At 41.9% G+C, this 24416-nt stretch overlaps 1 long non-coding RNA gene across 2 annotated transcripts in view; it reads left to right on the forward strand.

The window, feature by feature from the left end:
• Positions 1-9047: 9047 nt before the first annotated feature.
• LOC132017514 (uncharacterized) overlaps positions 9048-24416 on the forward strand; it is a 42950-nt gene continuing 27581 nt past the window's right edge. For both annotated transcript variants that reach the window (XR_009404304.1, XR_009404305.1), the window contains exons 1-3: positions 9048-9207; positions 18050-18148; positions 20921-20995. This is a non-coding gene — a long non-coding RNA (uncharacterized LOC132017514). The remainder of the gene's footprint in view (positions 9208-18049; positions 18149-20920; positions 20996-24416) is intronic.

The raw sequence follows: 24416 nt of genomic DNA on the forward strand, positions 1-24416 counted from the left end.
CTGGGTGGCTCAGTCTGTTGAGCATCCAACTCTCGGTTTTGGCTCAGGTCATGATCTTGTGGGTTATAGGATGGAGCCCCGAGTCAGGCTCCACGCTCAGGAGCCTGGAGGCTCCTTTTGGCCCTCCTCCCACTCTCTCTCTCTCTCTTTCTCAAATAAATAAATAAACAAATAAATCTTAAAAAAAAAAAAAAAAAAAAACCTCAGTATACAGGATAATGAATAGTTAAGACAAATGTGAAGAAAGAATCCATAAATCAGAAGACAAATTTGAGGAAACTTCTGCAAATGTAGAACAGAGAAACTATGAAATTGTAGTTAAGAGCCATTAAAAATAGATCAAGAAGGTTGAATATATATCAAATGGAAATGCCAGACAGAACAAAGGTCAGAAAAGGTAGAAGAGATGATATTTAAGAAAGCAACACCTGAGGGGCACCTGGGTCAGTTAAGTGTTTGCCTTCAGCTCAGGTCATGTGATTCCAGGGTTCTGGGATCAAGTCTTGCATTGGGCTCCCTGCTGTGCAGGGAGCCTGCTTCTCCCTCTCCATCTGCTGCTCCTCCTGCTTCTTGTGCTCTCTCATTCACTCTCTCTGTCAAATAAATAAATGAAAATCTTTTTTTTAAAAATGCTTAAAAAAAAAAAGAACACCTGAGAATTTGCCAGAACTAAGTAAATCATAAATGAGTCTTCAGATTTCAGAAGCATACAAACACCTTAGCTTTACAATTTTTTAAATTCCCAACTGATTATACTGTGATGAAACTTCAGAATGCCAATGGTAAGGAGAAAAATCTTTAAAAAGCAAACATTCTAGGGACGCCTGGGTGGCTCAGTTGGTTAAGCAGCTGCCTTCGGCTCAGGTCATGATCCCAGCGTCCTGGGATCGAGTCCCACATCGGGCTACTTGCTCCGCAGGGAGCCTGCTTCTCCCTCTGACTCTGCCTTCCACTCTGTCTGCCTGTGCTCGCTCTCACTCTCTCTCTCTCTTACAAATAAATAAAATCTTTAAAAAAAAAAAAAAAAAAAAAAAAAAAAAAAAAAAAAAAAAAAAAAAAGCAAACATTCTAAAAACAAAACAAAACAAAACAAAAAGCAAAAATCATTCAATTGAACCATCATGAAATTTGTCATCAGTCACAACAGATATCTGTGGGAAATGAATGATGTCTTGATGCTGCATGGGGGAAATAAATCTCATCCTAGAATTCTATACCCAGCTAAATTTTTATTCTAGGCTGAAAATGACAGACATTTCAAACCAATAAAGTTTGAGAATTTACCAGTCAATGACTCCTTATAAAAGAAAGACTCTCTCTCTTTTTTTTTTTTTAAGATTTTATTTATTTATTTGACAGAGAGAGACACAGCAAGAGAGGGAACACAAGCAGATGGAGTGGGAGAGGGAGAAACAGGCTTCCCACCAAGCAGGGAGCCCAATGCAGGGCTCGATCCCAGGACTCTGGGATCATGACCTGAGCTGAAGGCAGACACTTAATGACTGAGCCACCCAAGTGCCCAGAAAGATGCTTTTTAAAAAGATCTGCTGTAGGGTTTACTTCAGCAACAAAAATAATAGAATCTGGAAGATATGTTCCTCAAACATAAGGATGAATAAAGAAATTGGTAAGCATGTCATTAAAATTAAATAATGACTTACTGTAAAGAAAAAATGCTGATGATCAATTTGAGAGGACTTTAAAAATAAAGTAACATGAAGATACCAGTTGACAATAACATGGGACACTGAAAAAATATAAGATTTGAGTTTAGGCTATTGATAGAGTTCAAGGGTCCTAAAGTCCTGTGTCAGTTTGAAGGAGAAAGGATATATCGATGATCTTTACATTCTGTTAAGATTTTTTTTGAGAATAAATGGTAAAAAGTATAGAAATATAATTTCCAAGCCAAAAGAGAAAAGAGTTTGGAAATTAAAAGAAAAAAAGAACTGACAATGCCATGATAGGCAGGACAGCAGGGAGGAGACAGAAGAAAAAAAAAAAAAAGCAGAAAGACAAATTTAGATAAATTCTAAACAGAAAAATCTAAAAACATAATGTTGAGTAATACACATATTCATTAAAACATGAAACAAGATAAAATATTACTAATAGATGTATGAACAAAAAGTAGAAAAACAAGGATAGGAAAGAGAGTCAGGAATTTCAGAATCATGGCTACCTCCAGAGCGGCTGGAGACTGGGACTGAGAACAGGTCCAACGGGACTTCCACTTACCTTCACGAGTTTTGTTCTGTTTTTTTTTTTTTTTTCTATACTGTAAAAGAAACAAAAAGAGAGAGAAAGAGAGAAGGAAAGAAAGAAGAAAAATGACAAGCTATTTGATACAAGATAATTCTACACAAACAAGCAGCACACGAAGTGTCCCCTCCAGCACTGGCTGGCTAAGTCAGAAGAGTGTCTGACCCTTGATGTTGGGGTCGGGAGTTTGACCCCCATATTGGCTGTAGGGATTAAATAAAAATAAAACTCAGGGGTGCTTGGGTGTCTCAGTCAGTTGAGCATCTGGCTTCTGCTCAGGTCATGGTGTTGGGGTCCTGGGATGGAGCCCTGCATCATTGGGGCTCCCCACTCAGTGAGGAATCTGCTTGTCCCTCTCCCTCTGCCCTTTCCCTGCCCATGATCTCTCTCTCAAATAAATATAATCTTTTAAAAATAATAAAATAAAATAAATAAAACTTAAAAAAAAAGGAAGTGCCCCTCAACAAATTAACATGTACAGAGAAACAGATAGAGCATGAGCAAGCAGGATAAGCCCTGTGAAGGATCATGTGAGAATGGTTTGTCCTCAGCTACTGGTATTGGCATTATTAGCATTCTAACTGCAGAAATCTGCTGGGAGAGAAAACGGCTTTAACTTGTACAGGAAAAGACTGATAGTAGAATGAAGGAAAGGACACATGACTCTAAGGATTTTATTTTAACACTGATAGAGGTTAGTATACATATCATAGAAGATCCTGTTTCCTCACAATATTTACAAATAAAGATAATCTGACTGATTAAATCTCTTTCTGAAGGCAAAATGGCGCACTATATACCAGCTTGGTAAGCAAGCATCTGGGTGAAAAACTGCAAATACTAAAATCCCTTTTGGGATGGTTCCAACTTGAAGAGTCTCTAGCTTGGAAGTCTCCTCCACCCACGGCTGTTTGCCTCAATTCTGGGGGCTTCAGGGTAAAGCGGAGAAGGGGGAGGTTGAGGAGGGGGAGGAGAGGCGTGGGAGATCAGATGTAAAACTGGGCAAACCACTCATCTACTTTACTTACTTCTTCCATTTCTCAGGAAGAATTGGACACGAAGAGAACTGGAATAAATTTCAGATGTGATGGCTTTCTACATTTCTTCTGCCCACAATTTTCCAGAGAGTCAGCCGCCCTTACCTAGGCCAGACTTAAGAGAAAGTGGGATTTAATTACATCTCTTCCAATGCAAGCTGGCCACGGGGACAGTATCGGTGGGAAAAGTCTGTTCATGTTTATTGTTAAGTTTATGGCAGGTAAAAATAAAGCTCTGCTCTTCTATCTTCTCAAAGTGATGACAAAGATTTTCACCTAAATACCAAGATCACTGCACATGACATCTCGAGCCAGTCCAGCACTGACCCCAGAAGGATCCCATGAACACCTCAAGGACTACCAGACAATGTGAGCTCTGCCACTCCAGCTGAAAGGGTGATTCTGAAATGTTACCTTCTCCCCAATTCTCTTTTTTGATTGGGGTAAAATACACATATTTTTCATATATAGTTTTAACTAAGTATAATTATATAAATACAAATGCACCGTTTTAAATATATAATATATATACATAATTTTGATGAAACTGTACATCCATCCCAATCAATACCATATAAAGTCATTCTTTAAGGAAACATATTATCTGAATAGATCCAATAGCGAAGAAACACAATAGCTTCTATTTCTAAATATCTTGCATTTGCAATCTTAGACCCAGCATCCGAGACGTGAAGATAATGAGATACAAGGTAGTAAATAGTATATTTTACCCCATCTATAGGAAGAGTTCCCACTTTCCATAGTCATTTAGATAAGAAACAGAAAACGCTATAAATCACTGCAAAGTGATTTGTACTTTAAAGCACAAATCTTAACAATTTGTATGCTGAAAAGTGATTAATCATACTTTATTTTCTTTCCAAATTTTCGTACCCTGCCTCATGAATAAGCCAATACACCTTATCTTCTGTCCTATCTGAAAAATCTGGATTAACAGCCAAGGCCAAATTCCATTCTAGCAACAGGGTACCTAGCTACAAATAATTCTCTTGAAGTCCAAGGAAAATAACAACAAATACAGGAACACCTTACTCTGAAGTTCCTTTATTTTGGTTTAAACCTCTCTTAACAGGCTCTGTTCAAGTCTTTGGAGCATTATTAAACGATCCTACTATTGATTTTCTGCACTTAGTACTGGTGGAATGGAGTGACTTGAAGCACTAATGACTGAAGTCCACTCACTGTCTAAAGGACAGGTACAAAGGCAAACGTACTTGGAACTCATTCCTCCAACCATCCTCATAACTTAGACTTCAGCGCCTGGAAATAGGACAGGTGGGAAATAGGACACGGAACCCAACTCATCTCTCCTACTTAAATATAGCACTGCTTCTATTTCTGTTACTTATCTTGGGAAATTTCATAAGTATTGGTATATTTTGCTATTCAGAATGAAGCCGTATGTTTCATTTCTACCTTTGAAATCCGAATTTCCAAGCAATCTTTTTTAGAAAAGCACTCCTCTATTTTCAGCTTCATTCTCCATGGGCCATTTATTTGTGATGCTGCGCCGTTGAGTAACTAGAGGTTACAATAAGAATTTGTCATGCCAGAGTCCATCTTTAAAAAGAAAAGCTTTTAAGACAAACACACCAATTTTTTAAATGAGTAGAAGAAATGAACAGGCATTTCACATAAAAGGTGGGGGGGGGGGAGGGACGGTCTCCTAAGTTCAACCTCATAAATAATCAGGAAAATGCACATTAAAACCACAATGAGACACCATTTCACACCCCATCAGATTAGCAAAAATTTGTAGTCTTACAATATCAAGTGTTGATGAGGATGTAACAGTAGAGAAACTCTCCTACAAATTGGTAAGAGTGAGGAGGTGTCTTTAGGGGTGATATGTCAGGATGTCTTTAAAATGGTTCAGAAAAAAAAAAAAGCCCATAAAAATGTATAGAGGGAGAAAGAAAAGGCAAATAAGACAAAGTTTGTTTTACAAAGTAGGGGACAGGCTCTAGGGGCAGAGTCTGGAAATTGGAATCACGGTTCTGCCGCTCGTTAATTGTAGTCTGGTTTAATTATTTAAGCTCTCTTTATGCCAGTTTAATTATCTGTGAAATGGGAGTAAGGGTGGTATGTAGTTGCTAGAGGTGTGAGCATTTAGTGGGGTAATTCATGAGAAATCCTTAAAGGAGTCCCTGCGGTGACATAACCCTTCAATAAATGTCAGTTATTACCTCTGTGAGCTCCATTTTGCAGATGATGTAAGTTGAGACTCAAGGGGGAAGCAACTTGTCCGGTCACATCTGCTGCTGGTTGAGGCTGTGGGGAGGCTCTCCCACAAATCAGCAGAGACACCCACACAGCAGCTCCCTAACAGCCAACACTTGAGCAGCCTAAATGCCCACCCACTGTAGACTGGTTCACTAAATAATGCTGGTTTGGTTTGGGGTTATTTGGGCGGGGGTATTAATTTATTTAGAGAGTGTGCACGTGCACACACAAAAGTGGGAAAGGGGGAAGGACAAAGGGAGAGTGAGAATCTCAAACTGACTCTGCACTGAGCTCCGGAGCCCATTGTAGGATCAATCTCATTACCTTAGATCATAACCTGAGAGAAACATCAAGAGTCCAATGCTTAACGGACCGAGCCACACAGGCGCTCCAATAATGCTACATTTCTATACCAGAAGGCTATACAGCCAGGGAGAGGAAAATGATGTACTAACATGAAGAGTATAAAAAAATTAAAATTAGGGGTGAATGGGTGGCTCAGTGGGTTATGCCTCTGCCTTCAGCTCAGGTCATGATCTCAGGGTCCTGGGATCAAGTCCTGCATTGGGCTCTCTGCTCAACGGGGAACCTGCTTCCCCCTCTCTCTCTCTGCCTGCCTCTCTGCCTACTTGTGATGTCTCTCTCTGTCAAATAAATAAAAACAATATTTTTAAAAAATTAAAATTAATTAAAGGTTTTTATTTTATCCTTAAAGATTTTAGCTGGTACAGCAACAAGACTAATTAAGTCATAAAAACTACCATAAAAAAAAACAAAAACAATTTTTTTGTTTGTACCACTTTGTACTTCAGCACAATACTTGTTAAGATCAGGAAAGTACTCTCAAAATGTTTAACACATGAATAGTTAAATAAGCCAAAAATTTATTCCTACAGTCAACTAATTGACAACCATTAAGATCAGGTTTTAAATGAATATTTAGTGACATAGTGAAATGCTCACTATATAAACTTTAAAAATATAGTATTCCCAAACTTTAAATGTATACAAATATATATATGCAAATATATACATTTGCATCCTTACATGTATATGTACATATATTTATGTATCTATAAAGTACTTATATATACGTATTTAATATATATATCACAAAACTTGAAAGTTTATACACCAAAATAAATCTTTTCTATTTTTTAAAGATTTTATTTTATTTCATTTATTTATTTTTAAGCAGACTCCACACCCAAAGTAGGGGTTGAACTCACAACCTCAAGATCAAGAGTTGCATGGTCTCAACCCACTGAGCCAACCAGGTGCCCCTAAAATTCACTTTTTTTTTTTTTTTTTTTGAAGTTAGAAGTGGTTTTCTTTGAATGGAGAGATGGAAAATGATTTTTTTTTCCTTTTTTTCTTCTTATCTGTAATCTGTATTTTCCACAGTGAAAATGTACAACTGGCGACTCTGGAGGGTAATTAGGCATCTAATATAGTCAGGGATTAGCCCATGTACAGTTCTGAAACATTTCTACTCCTGGGTGAAACTCTTCAACTGTGCTCAAGAAGACATTTACAAGAAGGTTCATAACAACATTGCTTCTAATAGAGAAAAAGTAGAAACACCCTACATCCATCCACGGAAGCATCTATATGTACCAGTTAAAAAGAAGGAAACAGAGATACAATAACCAAGGTGGGTCTATCACAAAAGTATAACGTGGAGTGATATATATCTGAAAATGGCAGAAATGCAGGTGGAGTAGGATACTGTTTATAAAAAGATTAAATACGTGCAAAACAACATTATGTATGCTTACTTATATATTATTTATGTATATATGCATATGTAGGAAAAATATTTTTAATACATGGGAATGTTGATATACCAAATGCAGGGTAAAGGTTATCTGTGGAATGTGAGGAAGGGAAATGAGATGGGGGGCATAACAACTGGGGGCGCAGGGAGAGGACAGTAAGCACACCTGTAATGCTTTATCTCTTGGACTGAGTAGTAGAGCACAGGGATTGGTTCTTACACAATCCTCTGCGGGGGTTTGTATGTGTGTGTGTATGCCTGAAGTGTTTCAGAATAAAATAGTCCTCACATAACGAAATAAAAAATTTAAATTGTTTATCTCGAGAAATGCAATTATTTGGAGGTGCAATCATGGACATTTAGACTAATTTAGTGTGTGTGTGTGTGTGTGCTCGCGCGCGCGCGCGCGCGCGCAGCATTGGCAGGGGGTGGGGGTTCCAGTTGGACTGATCTTTTAAAATATTTTTACATCTTTATTTTGGCAAAAACAAGATTTCCAAACCAGAACATTTAATTCCTGCGAAAACAGAAACGATTTTTAATGAGAATATTTTATTATAATTATTACCCAATTTCGTTTAATACCCCAACTCTATCGGGAGAAAAAAAACCTCAAACATTTGCCCTTCCTGTCCCTAAAACATACATATTTAAAAGCAGGGGGTAAAGAAAGATCGAATCTGTAGAAAGCTGTAGTCATTTTATTTTTCCAGCCAATTCTAGATGTAGGGGAAGCTCCGTGGCTCAGGGCAGAGGCCCTGGATGACTAAAGGCACATTTCCAGCCTTGCTGAAGCCCATCATTCCAACCCCGGCCGACTTTGTCACAGGGCAGAATGACACATTTGCACATGGTTAAACGGTTTCGTCAGTGAAATAGATTTAAACTAGCTTTAGAAGGAAGAAAAGAAAACATTCAGTGCATTCCACATTTTCCCTTAAGTACGCTGTACCTTCCAGTTATGCTGCATTTTGCATGCCTCAGAGCTCTGAAACACTATTTAAATGGTGCACATAAATCATTTCGTCCCCAGTGAAATACAGCTATCTCCTCCGGGAGTAATAAGGGGTGACCTGTCCCAAGTGACTACACCCTGGGGTGAGGCCACGGCTCGGCCAATATCAAAGGCAGGTAAACCGACGGGACCCACGTTCTGTCTTCATGGCCGGAAAGTCTGGGGAAGTTCTCGTCTTTCCTTGTATCCATCCACCGCACATTTGGGTTAAAAGCTCTCGTTTGAAACCCTGGGAAATTCTACCTCCCGACCACATGATCTCAGCAGTTCCAGCGTGTGGGAAATGTAGGGTTACAAGAGCGGAAAAGATCATCCAAAAAAAGGCAGGCTGGAGGGAGACACTCCAAAGAGTGGCTCTGGAAAAGGTGACACGACCCAGAAATTAACAAAGATGTGAGTGAGGGGGTGGGTGTCCGTGTGTTCCCAGCAAAGAACAAGAGACTTTCCTCATCCCGAGAATCCACCGTGGGGGTTCGTGCAACGCACGGACGCGACTCGATTGACAACAATCTTGTTTACACAGCGCACACCCTGGGGGAGAGCCGTCCTGTGTTCGCAAGCCAGTGCCTGCGTTCCAGACGCTTCCCGGGAAAGGACGGGCCGCGCGGGGGCGGGGCCGCCGGGCTCGGGGCCGCGCGGCCCGCGGCTGCTCCCCCGCCCCGCCCGCCCGGCCACCGCGCTCCCGGCCCGAGCGGGTGCTGGGAGGAGCGAAACCGCTTCCCGGGCCAGCCTACCCCGGGATGTGGCAGAGGAGGGCTGGCCCGATACTCGGGGCGCCTGGGAAGGCAGCCGGCCTCGGCCCGGCGCGTCCGCGGGCCTCCGCACACGTGCACTCTCTCTGCATTGCTAATCAGGACCTCTAAGGAGCCTAGGTAATTTCCGAACCAAACCCTGCCCCCACCCCCAGCAGCACACACTGGCTCGCACCCCGGGTCCGTAGGAATTGCCAATAAGGGCGCCTCCTGTCCGACGAACGTGCTTAGCAGCCGAATTCGGCCGCAGGGATGGTCTGCAGGCGGCCCTTGCTCCAGGCGTCCCCAGGGAGAAGAGCGAGGTCCGCCTCCGGAACAGCCTGGAAGCTTCGACTTCCTAGGGCAGAGGAGAGAAGTCTACCTCACCTGAGCCGAGGCCAAAAACCGCCCCTTCCTTTGGGGCCTGGCTTTCCCTGTAACTGAAAGGACCACATCTACTGTAAAATTTTTCTAAATTTCACTAAATTGCTTTCGGTTGAATAATTATGGGATCTCAGTTTCAGAATTAAATTCATCACCTACCAGGACGGCGCCCCAGACTGGGCACATGCACAAAAATTAGCTGGCTGAGTCCTCACACATCCCAGTGGGGTTGCTGCAAATACTTGCCCAGGGGGGCGCCTGGGTGGCTCAGTGGGTTACGTTCCCCACTCTTGGTTTGGGGTCAGGTCATGATCTCAGCGTTCTGAAATCCAGACACCCCCCCCCCCACCAGACCCCTGTGTGTGTTGGGGTGGGGTGGGGTCCTGCTCAGCGGGGAGTCTGTTTAAGATTCTCTCTCCCTTCCCCCCACCCCCGCCAACCCCCGCTCGCTCTTGCTCTCTAAAATAAATAAATATTAAAACAAAAAGCCAAACACCTGCCCAGGCAGAGAAGCAGAAGGCCTTCCTAGGCTGTGTTGTTGGTGTAAAGTCACCCAGACCAGCACCTTGCAGGACCTGCTCCTTAAACCCCAGGGAAACCCCATACTAGGGAGTGGAAATGGCTTCACCCTTGACTTCTTTTTCTCTGCAACCCTTTATCCGAAGCTGTTTTCATTTCCTTCTTTCCCTCTCCTTTCTCTCCGTCTTTTTGCTCCCTTGGCCACAGGGTCACTTCTTCCTAGCCGCAGGAAGTCTGTCGAGGACAGAGGATTAAAAGGCAAGGTGGGGAAGGGAGATGCTATCCATCAGAGCAGGACAAGGGCAGAGCCGGCCTTCTGCTCCTCTTGCCAAGTTAATGTGGTACGAGAACCAGCCGGGTCGGGTCTGGACACGCTTTCCTGTTCTGCAGCTCCCAGAAGTTTTCGCGTCTCTAACTTCAGTGATCTTTGGTGCCCCTAAAGGCAAGTGGGACACCTGAATCATAAAGCTTCAGATGAGCTGAGTTCAAAGTTTTATTTTCTACTTCTAAAGACCTCCATAAATTAGGGCAAAGGGAGTTGGAATCCCGCCTCCTGCCCCTGCGTTCCTCTGAGATTATTAAGGTTGGCTAAGCAGTCGGCTCTTGGGAAACCAGGTATAACGAGACCTGGCTGGAGGGAGCCGGGGGTTGTTTGTCGAACTCTCTTCTCTGCGGCAGGAGCAGTCCTGCAAGTTTGCCATTTAGAGCTATGTGGTGTCGCCTGCCTTTTGCGGCAAAAGTCCCAGAGCACAAGGCTTCCCGGCTGAGCATCAGGCCGGCCTTGAACGAGGAGGAAAGCGGGCACTGTGAACTGGGGGCCGCGGGCGTGGGAGACCTGTTCACTCCCTCCCCCACCCCACCTCCCCCCTTCTCATCTGCAGTAGCCTGGCGAGCTAATGTTCAAAGAGAAGCAATGCTTCAGAGCTTTGCCGCCAATTTGGATGGAGTCCTTAGGATTAAAGTGATAGGATATCGTCAGAACGAACATTCTGCACAGATCTAAGTTGATCCTGAAGAAAGCAATTAATTCTTGCTGTTCTGTTTTCCTTATCTTCATGTGGAACCCTACGTTGTCCCAACTCTCTCATGTTTTTGCATTTCCAGCAAAAGAGCTGTTTCTAAGACTCTTAACAACAGTTACGGTGTTGGGGATAGTCGGTAATTCCTGTTTTTCCCCTCTGGCCTGTCTGCCTGCAAATGTTCTGCCGCGGTAGCAACCGACGTGTTTTTGAAACCTGGTGGCAGAGATGCCATCTGGTATCATTTTCCAGGTTGTGCCGGACCGTTTCCCCAGGGCGAACACAGAGACCCTGGGCCGTGCATATAGGTTGAGACGGACAGGAGGGGAACGTAGAGCAACAGAAGGGTGGGGACTTCAGGTGGCTTCATTCCAAAGCCCCCGGGATGGCCCCACAATCACACAGATCCTGTTCTGGACTATCTGTCTGCCCACTCAAATCAGGTTCCCAGAATAACAAGGACAAAAGTAGGTGGGAGTGTGAACCATGGAAATATCAGCTCCCTACGGAACAAGCTTGTTGGTGTTTATGAACATCGGCCTTTTGAAGAGATGGGGACCTAGACAAAATCAAGGCTATTTTGCGGGAAGAAAACGAAAAGAGAAAGGAGGAGGAAGTGAACCACCCATCAAAAATAAAGGAACTCTCTCCCACTCTGCTTTGTACTGTGATCTAAACCTACCAGAAGCCAGACCCAAAAGATAGACAAGGCCAAACTGATGAGTGTATCATGGTGTCAGCGCCATGGGTTTGCAGACAGCTGAGAAATGATTCTATTCTCATGACTCTCCGAGACATTCTGCAGTGAGTGTCAGGGTGACACCAGTGCTCGTCCACCTCCTGTTATTTCCTGCAGGGCCTTCTGCAAAGAGGAAAGCACCCCTTTCTACTTTATTCCAATAGACTGGTCATTTTTATATCTCAGTGGTCCCCAAAGCATTTTATAGAGGAATCTAAATCTATCTGTTATTATGGGGAAAGTACAGACTTTCAGGGAACAGAAATGAGAAAGCCCTTTGGCTGAAATTATTTATTTTTTATAAAATCTCTTCGTAACAAAGAACCTATCTGGGCGATAAAGAGATTCAGAAGCATGGGGGAATGGCCCTCACATTGCGTTTTGTTTTTACTCTTTGGTTACCTTCTCTGGGTCAATCAGACCAATTAGAAAAGTCAATGTTATTCAAAGTGGGGTAGTCTTTTACTTAGGACTCGGACAACTATTTTGCTGGAAATATAGAAACATTGGGGAATCGGGACTGACTGTGATTCACCATAAAGATAAGGGAAACAGAAAACAGTAAGAATTAATTGCTGTCTTTGGGATCAGCTTAGATTTGTGCAGAATGTTTGTTTTGACAATATCACTTTCATCCTCAGGACACCCTTACAAATCAACATTGACGTGTCCTTAAAAGATAATGTGACAGCCAGCTCTTAATTACTTGAATCATGGTGCAGAAAGAACTTATTATAACCAGCAGACCAAGGGACCATTCATAGAAAAGATGGGTCAACTGGACACAGGGGCGGGGGGGAGGGGGTTGAGGCTTGGAGGAAGCAATCGAAGTTCCTGATTGTTTCTTTTCCCAAAATTCTTTTGACAAAAATTCGGTTGCACCAAATATCCATCATTGTCATGATGACCAGATCATCAAACTTGTTTCATTAAACGCTCTCTGTCCTCCTACGATGGTCTAAACAGGCTTTTCCCACTTCGCACTCTATCAATCCAGAGTGGTGATTGTGCCCTTGTATCAAATATTAATATTTGTATAGTTATTAAAGTATGTAATGATGTGCACAGGGACTCTAAAATTAAATATAGCATGTCATTTATAGTCTTTTCTAAAACTATAAATGAAAAATTACTTTCTAGCCATTAGTCTTTGCTGGAACCACTTGTGAGATGACTTCTGTTTTAAACGGTAGATATGACACTTTTTAGAAAGTACAACATTTAAGTGAAATCGTTTACATTGATGATCAAGTGTTTTTCAGATGAGGTTGATCCGTGTGCTCTTTCCTGAACAAAATATTGAGTAGAAGAAAAATAAATGAAACAGATAAAAACAAAAAATGTTGAGGGGGCAATGGAGGAACAGGTTTTAGGGCTTTCGACCCTCTGAAGGGCCACAGAAGCACTTTTGAGGAAGAGCAGAGCATGGGGGACGGTGAAAGCCAGTGAAGTATTGTCAGACTCATTAAAAAGAAAATAAATAAAAGCCTGTTGAAGATGACATACATCTTCCTTGTACCTGTATATGTCTGTGAAGTACCATTCAATTCATATCTGGTTCCCGTCTTCATCATTCTTCCCCTGAAACTACAACTTCTGTGGCATTTTATCCTAGGGCAGATGGATTTTGTGTCTGTGAATTTTTAGATTCTCAGTTGTGTCCTGGCAGTTCAGACCAGGCCAGAGGCATGTTAGGCCAAGAGGCATATGACCTCGATGAAATTATTGAGCTAAGTATTTCTATGTTGTCAAATAACCATAGCATCTGAAGAAATGATTGTCAACTTATGATTAGAACTTTAAGGCTCTTTCATCCAAAAAAGGTGATTTATTTGCAGTTGAGACCACTGAGGTCTTGGAAGTTGAGGGAGATCACCAAGGTCACAGGAGTTCATTCCAGACCCCAGCACAAGTCTCTTGGCCTGAGTCCTATGCTTTTTCTGCTACCCTGTGGGATTCATTGCACACATTAATATGAAATTTTTACAGCTTGCAAATATCAAAAGAACCATCAACTGACACTGATGATTTGTACCTTTGTTTAGGCTCAGCTAGTCTGACTCCTCTCTGAAGTCATAGTCAGGAGGCACAGCTCATCTTAGATCACAGATCCTGGAAACATCCTTAAGAAACACAAGTCACTGCAAAAGGATTTTAGGAGGTCATGTGGGGAGACAACACCAAGATACACCAAGCATCTGTGCCTTCTTTAGGAAGTAGTGGGGTGGGTTGTGTAGCGTATACTGAAACTCATCAGCCAACGCGAGGCTGGGACAGGCAGGCTGGAACCCTGGTATAGCTGACTCGGGCCGCTGTCCGCATTGAGAGCTTCCTTCCCACCTAACTCCTTGGGCAGAAAGTGGGGAGAACTCATCCCATGGGCCAACCTTCTCATAAACCCAGAGCTTTCAGTCCTGCCCTGGCACCAGAGGAGTCTGAGTTGGTGTCACACACCCATGATCGAAATAAGGGAGCTTCGTGTGGTTTTGAACTCATCTAAGCATATTTGTGCCTACTCCACATGCCTTTCCAAATGACCTAATTGGACATTTTATTTATAAGTCCCATTCCTTAAACATGTCGTTTTCTGCTTCAGGCAATGTTGGATTCGTTTGTTTTTGCTCTTTCTGAGCTTTCAAGAGAAATACTGAAGGAGGATTCGCTGTGAACCAGATCGATACGATGGTTTCCATTTTTGGCTTTTTGGCATCTTTGCTTATGTTAATCGTTGTGTGCCTAATTGTATATACAGTGATACGACATGCATTTCTGTCTGTGTAAATGCACATGCTTCCGAGAGACCAAGCAGCACAGGTTTCCGTGAGGCACACGTCTGTCAACCACGAGTGGAATGAGAGGAGTGAGTCTCCCATCGGGGGTTCCCTGTTGCTCCATACAGTTTGGGAAACGGAAGACACTCAACTTTGGAAAAGCACCTGGGGGTACTTGGGGGTAATGATCCTGTTTGTTACTTGGCTTATTCAGATTATGTTATAAATAGGATGGCCTCGATTTTTAAGTGACATCATTGATACAGCATTTGAAGCTTCCTCAGGAAAAGGAGCAGCGGTTAGTGTAGATCCTGGAACACTTGCTTGCCCTGCCTCACAGGATTGTTGTGAAGAGCAAATAAGGTGAAAATTGTAAGGGACGTTGCAAACTGTGACGATCTCTTCCCATTTATTGGTACAGGTACATGTTTGAGTTACATTTCAGCATGGAAGCAAAGACCAAAAATTCAGATTATTGCTTCCACCCACTCTTATGAAACTGTAGGACACTTAACCTGGTTTTTTCTTCAGTAGCTTTATTGATGTAGATTTTACATACCCTAAAATCCGCTCACCGTGAGTGCACACTGATTGATTTTGAGTAGTTGTATAGAGTCGTGCAACCATCGCTAGAATCCAGTTTTAGGACATTTCCATGACCCCAGTAAATTCCCGTTTGCCCATTTGCTGTTTAACCCTTTTCACACCCCAGCCCCAAGAAAACACTGATGTGCCAACTATTTCTATACATTTGCCTTTTCTGGACATTTCATATGAATGGAGTCTTTTGGATCTGGCTTCCTTCATATAGTTTATGTTTTTGACATTCATCTATGTTGTAACATATATCGGTATTTGGTTCCTTGTTATTGCTGAATACTATTCTGTTAACATTTGGCTTGTTTTGAATGTCTGACTATTCGAAAAATGCTGCTATGAACATTCACGTACGTATCTTTGTCTAAGACATCTGTTTTCATTTCTCTTGGGTAGATTCCTAGGAGTGAATTGTTGGGGTTTATGTTTAGTTTATGTTTACATTTTTAAGGAACTGCCCATCTGTTATCCAAAGGGTCATATCATCTTATATTCCCATCAGCAATGTGCAGGGGTTCCGATGTTGCCACCGCAACCTTGCCAACACTTGTTATTGTCTGTCTTTTTGATGCCAGCTGTCCTGGTGGGTGTGTAGTGATGTCTCGTGATGGTTTGGATTTGTATTTCCTTAACAATTAATGATGTTGAGCATCTTTTCATGTGTGTGTTTGTCATTCATATATCTTCTTTTTTTTTTTAATCTCTATTCAGATCTTTTGCCTAGTTTTAAAAGCTGGGTTGATTGCTTGTTATTGAGCTAGACCCTACTTGTTTTTTGTCATTAATTACCATTTCATCTTTCACCGACACGTGCTCTCCTATTCTGCTGCCTTCCAATGTTACTATAGGTCTGTGCTTCTTTAATTTTTAGTACAAATACATCTTTTTTCCTCCAAACTTGATTTTGAAACTTCCTCAAGGAAGTTTTCTTATTTCTTATTTATTTCTTTTTATAAGCCAGACCTACAAGATATTCTAAAGATAATATTTCCTCAATGAGAATTTGTCACATAAATGATGAAAAGCTCATTTTCTGTATATCAGTATCATCAGCACACCTGGTATTATAATTTAGTGGGTCGCATTTAATTTTCTTGATTATTACTTATTTTGTACATCCAAGGTTTCAGTTTTAAAATCATTTTGGAACTGAAGGAGCGCTTCAGATAGTAAATGTGGACAAACAAATTTAATTATCAGAAAAGGATTAAAAGAGATTCTGGGAAAACAATAGTTTGTGGTAGTTAATGTGTTCAAATAAATTCAGATTTTTAGGTATTATAATTTTTCTGCAAATGTCTCCGAGTGCCTTAACAAAAATAGCACAAAACATAATTATCAAAACGGACAACTCTCTCAAGTATACCCACGAGCAGGTTGAAAGCAAACCAAATGCTTTACCTATCACCAGTACTCTGGACCACAAATAAAGATTTCTAATTATAAATATAAACCTACTTAGGTATCAGCCTGAATATAAAACAAAAACAACTTTCCCTATAACTAGTAAATAACAGAGGAAAAAAAAAAAAAAACTTTTGAGCCTTGCCTGGAAGGATGCCAAAGATATACACTTGAGAATATTTTAAGGTAATTAGCATTTTTGTCTCTGTGTCAGTAAAAATAGGCTTTTGCCTGCTACTAATTTTCTTTGGGTTAGTGAGACCATTGTATGAGTGAAGGGCCGTTAAAGGCCATTTATATTGTACAAACAGAGGCACAAATTAGAGAGGGCATGTTAATAAGGAGAGGGGCCTTATGAGTGCTCAATTATGAGCCCAGAACCTGCTTCTATTTTAGGGGGATAGAAAACACATCAATCTTGCTTTTAGAATATTTTCAATTAAAATGAACAGCACAGGGCATACTAAGAACCAGCAAAGGCTGTGGCCATGCGGATTTTGAATCGTTCTAACGCACCATCTGAGTATCAAAACTGTTACACGTTTAATGGGCTGAAATATAATTTGAGATCCCCGAAGAATGAGGTTCCCAAGTTGCATAAGAAATTCTAAAGGAGGGCGCCTGGGTGGCTCAGTGGGTTAAGCTGCTGCCTTCGGCTCAGGTCATGATCTCGGGGTCCTGGGATCGAGTCCCGCATCGGGCTCTCTGCTCAGCAGGGAGCCTGCTTCTCTCTCTCTCTCTGCCTGCCTCTCCATCTACTTGTGATTTCTCTCTTTAAAAAAAAAAAAAAAAATCTTAAAAAAAAAAAAAAAAAAAAAAAAAGAAATTCTAAAGGAAAAGAAATATAAAACTGGACCATCTGTTTCACTTTTCGGCCTGCAACCTTTAGAGTAGAATATTTGGAGGAGGATGCTGTTTAAACCCGAATAGGGATGAAATATAGTACATAAACTCATAACATATCATTAACTTCCTCTCTCCCAAGCACAATCAATAGCGTCCGCCCGCCTAGCTCTGCATGCTAAAAACAAAGCCCAGTGTTCCCCGCACAGAGCAGTCACTTTCCCCCACACCGAAACAATAATGGATAGATTACTCTCCGGCCCTAGGCAGTGCCTCCTGCCTAATTGGGGTGAGCAAATGGAGGGACCCACTCTACCCAGGCAAGTGTTCGGGGGATGTAATTATAGTTTGCATATGCAATGATATCCGTGTAAGCCCAGTTTGCACTTCCTTTAGCCACTACTCTCCGTGGCTTCCTAGCATGTTTCTTATTCATACTTAGGAAAACATTTCAAGATCTCCTCACCCCAAGTTACCTTTCCCCTTATGCAAAACACTGATTTTAGAAATAGAGCTAACAGGCAGTCAGGGTTCACGGAATGCTCAGAGAGTGGAAAGGCACTAAATAAAGCAGTGAAAGGTGGCGGGAATGAATGCCTTTGGTCTCGAGGTAGAGAAACCACTACCCCCTCAGTGCTATTCAGTAAGCCCAGAGCTGAACTTGTGCAAACCATGATTGTATTGGATTTTTGGCTTCTCTTTTTCAGGTGGCGCTAGTCCCCTCTCTTGAAACCTTTGTAACTATTAAGGCTGAAGTGCCATTTAAAGAAAAAGGAAGGCAAAGAAATGAGCTATAGGAAGCCATGGTGAGTCATTTGTCAATGAATCCTTTCTTGAGCTCATTGGGGAAGCAGGCTTCAGGGTGATGGGATCATAGGCTTTATTTTGAATTTGTCTGTTATAACCTTAAAGCTTTCTTCAAGAGAGACACATAGGGTTCATATCTGATATGCCGTCTCTATTGCTACGGAAAAGTCTGTACTTAACCATATTACAGTGTTCTGTTAGGAGCAGGGAAACCAGAATATCAGTTCATCTCTTTTTAAAAACTGTGTTTTATGGGCGAAAACAAAACAAAAAACATGGACAGCACCTACTTTGGACGCCAGAGAACAATTTTAAAGGCCTTTTTTTTTACATTGTATGTATCAAGAAGCTGTTATGCATTTAAAGATTCATGGTGGCCTCTTAGCTACAGAAGTTAGCCGTCATGTTATACAGTTACTCACCTTATGCAATTTACATCTCTGAGTTCATCTCCATGTTGCATGTCTCATTTCCCCCCGAGGCTCCACAACGGAGCTCTCCGTTGGGCATGGATCTAGTACTGCCTTCTTGGTGCAAGGTGAAGGTGCTACGATGAGTACTTGCTGTTCTTGAGTCTTCTGTTCAAAATGGAAAGGTAGAGCTTGCCCTAACATGAAAATCTGGGCTTTCCTGGAAAAAGGGCAACAATGGCTCTAAACACAGTCTGAACATTTTCAGCTTTCACATTTTTTCTCTTTGTATCGGTCATTGCAAAAGAATCGTTTGATTCATTTTAAAACGGTAACATAGGGGCGACCTGGGTGCAGGAGTTTTCGTGCTTGGGATTGTGAGTTCAAGCCCGGTGTTGGGCACAGAGATTACTTAAATAAATAAATATGTTTTTTTTTTTTTAAGCCAGGAATGTATTTTATAGTGCTAACTCCTACGCTTGTAGGTAGACCTGTTGTTTCCCAGCAGGGATCTAGAGTCAGGCTGCCAGGGTAGGGGTCCGGCTGTGCCATTTGTAGCCTGTGTAATCTTGGGTAAGCTTCTTAACCTCCCTGTGCCTTAGCTGTAACACTGGAATAATAATGGCACCTATTCTATAGTGCTGAAGTGGGAATTAAATGAGATAGTTCCGGTAAAGCATGGAAAATGGTGGCTGGCACATAGTAGGTATGCAGTATGTGTTAGATTATTACATTGTTGTGTGTCTTTATCATCCTGCAATTTTTAATTTTGCCCTTTTCTATGAATATGGAGCCATTTCCTTAACTCAGAAGCATTTTTCTTAAAAGGATTTTATTTATTTCTTTGACAAAGAGTGAGAGAGCCAAAGCAGGGAGCGTGGCAGAGGGAGAGGGGGAAGCAGGCTCCCCACAGAGTAGGAAGCCTGATGCGGGGCTCCATCCCAGGACCCTGAGACCATGACCTGAGCCAAAAGCATACACTTAATGGACTGAGCCACCCACTCACCTGAGACGCATTTAAAATGGTAGAATTTGGGTCATTGTGGCAGGATGTTAGAAAAATACGTGGGATTGGGGGACTTTCCAGTGTCGCTCAAATAATACTGAGACTATAAATGACAGTTTCCCTGTAACTCTAAAGAAAATTTGGCCTTTCAGTCTGGAATAGTAGGTATGATTCCTTCTTTGCCCATTGTCCTTCTAATAGCTCTTTTTTGATTCTAGATAATACAAATTAAAAACTGTTTGCCTAGATGTATATATGTTATAGAGGTCTTTAAATCTCTGTTCACATCAGTGCTGCATTAACAATCCTTGTATGTTATTAAACGTAGAAAGAGGTTAAAAATAATTTTGATTGTTCACTCCAACATAGGCAAAGACCAATCATGGTCTTTGGGATACTGGCTTTTACCGGTATACTGAGTATAATAGATGTAGACAAAGACAAGGAGCTAGTTTTGTGTCTCTCCAAACTGAATGTGTAAGGTTTCAGCCAGACCTGGAATTGATTGTTAGTATTTGGCATTTCTTCACAACCAGCGGGAGCACTATTAGTAGGTCTCTTTCTTTTACTCAGAACGTAATTTGGTCTTGTCAAGTTAATTTGGCTATAGTCGAATGGAATTTTTTGTTCTTTAAAGGTTCGTTGTTGTTGTTGTTGTTTGCACATTTCATTTATATACTATCTCTAGTGAGGTCAAATTCCCCATGTAAATATTATCTGATTTATTCTCATAACATCTCTAAGAGATAGGGTGTGTTTGTCTATATTATTAACATCTGGTCTTAGAAGATCCACATTTACTTTGTTGGGAAAGCACCGAAAATAAATCTCATGTAGACACTAATGGAAAATATAATAGGAGATAAATACAGGTATGTCTGCAAATGAAGATATTTCCCCACCTTTGAAATCTGTTGACTAAAAAGATAAAAAGTGGAACAACTTATGATGATTGAATAGTAATAAAAAGCAGCATTTAATCTAAATCTCTCCTTCCTGTGATTACAGCATACTAAATATTACTCAGTACCGGAGAGTGTGCTGATGAGCTACGTAAATGTTTTCCAATAAAATTAAATAGATTAGATTTGGAAAGAGAATGTTAATGTTTCCAAGGCTTTTAAAGAGTCCTCTTTATTTTTTCTGGAAGAGTCTTCTTTTAAAACTTCTCTGAAAAATACGTGCTTGCAGACCGTGGCACAGTGTTCCGAGTCCTAGCAGAGTGGACACCATTATTTCCACGCGGGTAGAACAGGCGGAGGCAACCATCATGTGTGAGAAGTTCTTGTCGTCTGTGATCCTTTATTGTTAATTCTCTTCGTGTATGTTGCCTGCTGCTTTGTTTTGGTTGTCAGAGTCTGTTACTGAGACAAGAGGAAGCTCATCCTGTCCCGACAGCCGCAGAGTGAGTTGGCATGACACGCCGTGAGGTGAGTCTAATTGCTGTTAATATTGGGAGGATGCATAATCCTATTAAAACGAAGAACAGTTATAAAAAAAGATAAATAAGTGGTGGCAAGTCTAGATTACAAGAAAGAAGGACAGCCTGACGAGGGAAAACCCATTAACCTGAAAGGAAGCAGTTCTTTACTTCCAATGTAGCAGTTGTGAGGCCGCATTCCTACTAAATCCAAATGGAAACAGTTTTTTGAGTCATTTATAGACTTAAATATTAGGCTTTCTTATATGTGAAAAAGGAGACCCTACCGTGATTCCTTTTTTTTTTTTTTTTTTTTTAAAGATTTTATTTATTTATTTGACAGAGAGAAATCACAAGTAGGCAGAGAAGCAGGCAGAGAGAGAGAGAGAAGGAAGCAGGCTCCCTGCTGAGCAGAGAGCCCGATGTGGGACTCGATCCCAGGACCCTGAGATCACGACCTGAGCCGAAGGCAGCGGCTTAACCACTGAGCCACCCAGGCGCCCCCCTACCGTGATTCCTAATTGTTAATAGAATATCAAAATGCCATGTTAGGTAGGTTTCTAGGGAAGCTTTCATCTTGTTCCCTAGGTGTTATTAATGAGTCAAAAAAGGTAACTTATATTAGGTGGAGAGAACACCTTAAACCAATGCTTCTCAGACTCCAGTGTGAGCTTCGTCTTGGGATCTCGATACATTGTGGGCGACGATTCAGTAGGGGCTGGATGGGCCCTGAGATATTACATTGGAGAAGCCCCAGGAGATGCCCGTGGTGCTGACTCAGGACCCCTCCTGGAGGAGGCAGGCTGCAGAGAACTCTTCTACAAAGAAATTCACACAACCATGGTGCTACTTGCTTTGTCATCATTTCCAGAAATTGAATGGCATTGGGGTAACAAAACCAAGTCACTTGCTTTGCAAATGGAAGTAGAAAGAATGAGCCAATTTAAAGCTTCAAGGACTCCTTTATGATTTTTTTTTAAAGTAATCTCTATCCCCAGTGTGGAGTCTGAACTCGACCGTGAGATCTAGAGTCACACGCTGTGAGGCCGCCGACTCTTGACTTTGGCTCGGGTCATGATCTCAGGGTCCTGGGATCCAGCCCCACGTCATGCTCCCTGCTCAAGGATTCTCTCTCTCCCTCGGCACCCTCTACCACTCATGCATTTTCTCTTTCTCCTCTGTAAAATAAATAAATACATCTTTTTTTAAAAAATCGCATCCTTTAATGACTGAGCCAGACAGGCGCCCCTAGGACTCCTTTAACGACAGCTGGATTTACTGCTAAGGTTGAAACTATAGAATGGAACAGGCAGAAAGGCAGAAAGTCTCCTGGTTCCTTTTGGAGCTTCATTCATAGCTTCCTTCAATACTCCCCCTTCCTTGTGGTCATGGTTATTAGATGGCTATAGGAAACATGAACATATTCTGTGCATACAATAGACTTCACAATGGAAATTCATGATGACTTAGTAGAAGAGAGCATTGTACTGGGGCGCCCGGGTGGCTCAGCCAGTTCAGCAATGAGACTCTTAATTTCAGCTCTGATAGTGATCTCAGGGTTGTGAGATTGAGTCCTGGATGAGGAGTGCTCTGTCCTGGCCACGGAGCCTGCTTAAGAGTCTCTCTCTCTATCCCTCTGTCCCTCCCTGCTGCTCATAAGTACATGCTCATTTTTTAGAGAGAGAGAGAGAGAGTGAGCACATGCAAGCACTGTGCTTCTTCTCCATCATCCCACCAACCAGGTTGTTAAGTGAAGGTTTAATGCTGCAAGCATCTGACAGCATGCACGTTTCACCCATTTGACCTGTGCCCAGGACGTGCCGTTTATTGGTGGTTTAATACCAGTAAGGTCATCTGACATCCCCCAGCATGAAGTCTGGTGCTGTGGGCTGTTGAATGCATTAATCTTAATCAAACCTCAGATAGCTGAATGAGAGGGAGAACTTCAAATAATTCAGAATACGTTGGAGTCAGAAGAGCTCGAAATGGGGAAAATGGGTTTCAGAAACTGGGCTGCACATTACATACTCTGAATTTGGGTAATCACAAACTACCGCTTATTACTTACCTCGTAAGTTTGTAAGGAAAGTATAAACAGAGGGTAAGAAGGTGAATTCCAACTCTAGAATGTTATGTGGAGGTACTAGTCTGCTCAGGCTGCTTTAACAAAATACCATGGCCTTAGTGGCTTAAGTGATGGACGTTTATTTCTCAGTTCTGGGGCTGGGAAATCCAAGATCCAGGTGCCAGCTGGATTCAGTTCCTGGCTAGGAAGGACCTTCCCCCTGGTTTGCAGATAGACTTGCCCTGTGTCTTTAAGTGGCTGAGAGGGAGAGAGGGATCAGTCTTGCTCTTCTTATAAAGCTACTGATTTTCTTCTGAGGGTTCTAACCTCTGAATGCTTTACTTCATCTAGCCCTGAGTACCTCCCAAAGGCCGTATCTCCAAATACCATGACATTAGGACAGTTTCAACATGTGAATTTGGGGGGCCACCGTTCAGTCTGTTGTAGTGCTAATGGCTGATGAGATGGTGGTGACTTTGTCATTATAACACAAGCACAAAGATGAAGACTTTTTTGTTGCTTTTCAACTTCCATATACTTTTTATATTTGTTGTCTCTAAAACCGCAAGTGTGTGTGTATGACTGATGTCAAGTCTGGAAATAAGGCCCCTGATGATAGTGCCGCCGTCCCATTATTGAAGGCTGCTCATCCTAGAATCAGTTTATCTCCTACCCACAATACCACCTTTTAAAAAAATAATTGTGATGAATTTACGAACTAACTCGCATAATCTTACTCTAGGAAGACAAATTTAGTCCTACTTCATGAAGACAAATTTACTTCTAGAATGTTATAGAAAAATCTACACCTTCTAGTACTCACTAGAAAGCAAACATGGCAGACAAATGTGCCATTGGAAAGACTTGTTTCCTAGTACAAACTCTTGGAAGTGATGTATACAATGGAACGACAAACTGCCCGGATGTCAGAAGGAAAGCGAGAAACCAAAGCTTAAGCAAAAAGTATAAGCGGAGGCTGCAGGGACCTCTGGGGGTTTCAGCTTTGGGTAAAGGCCATGGGGGATGAGGATGGGCAGAGGAGGAGGGAGAACTGGGGGCAAAAAATAAAGCCCGTAGACTCACTGGGCAGGGAGGCTGAAGCCAGTCCCCTGCAGAAAGCTTGGAGCCTCAGGAGAGTTAGCACAACCCCACTCATTGGCTGAGGGAAGGAGAAGGATGTTTGCTATAATTGAGCCCAAGCTGGGGCACAAGCCAGGGAAGGGACATCATTGGAGAGCAACTGATACCAACCTAGGCCACATCCTGAGAGGTCTGAATTTATTCTATATGCCTGGGAAGCTAGCTGTAAGTCCATTTCTTGGTATGCACTGTCTAAGCCAGTAAATTAACATAAAAGTACATCCAG

Source organism: Mustela nigripes, chromosome 5, assembly GCF_022355385.1.
Source record: "Mustela nigripes isolate SB6536 chromosome 5, MUSNIG.SB6536, whole genome shotgun sequence".
Taxonomy (NCBI): Eukaryota; Metazoa; Chordata; class Mammalia; order Carnivora; family Mustelidae; genus Mustela; species Mustela nigripes.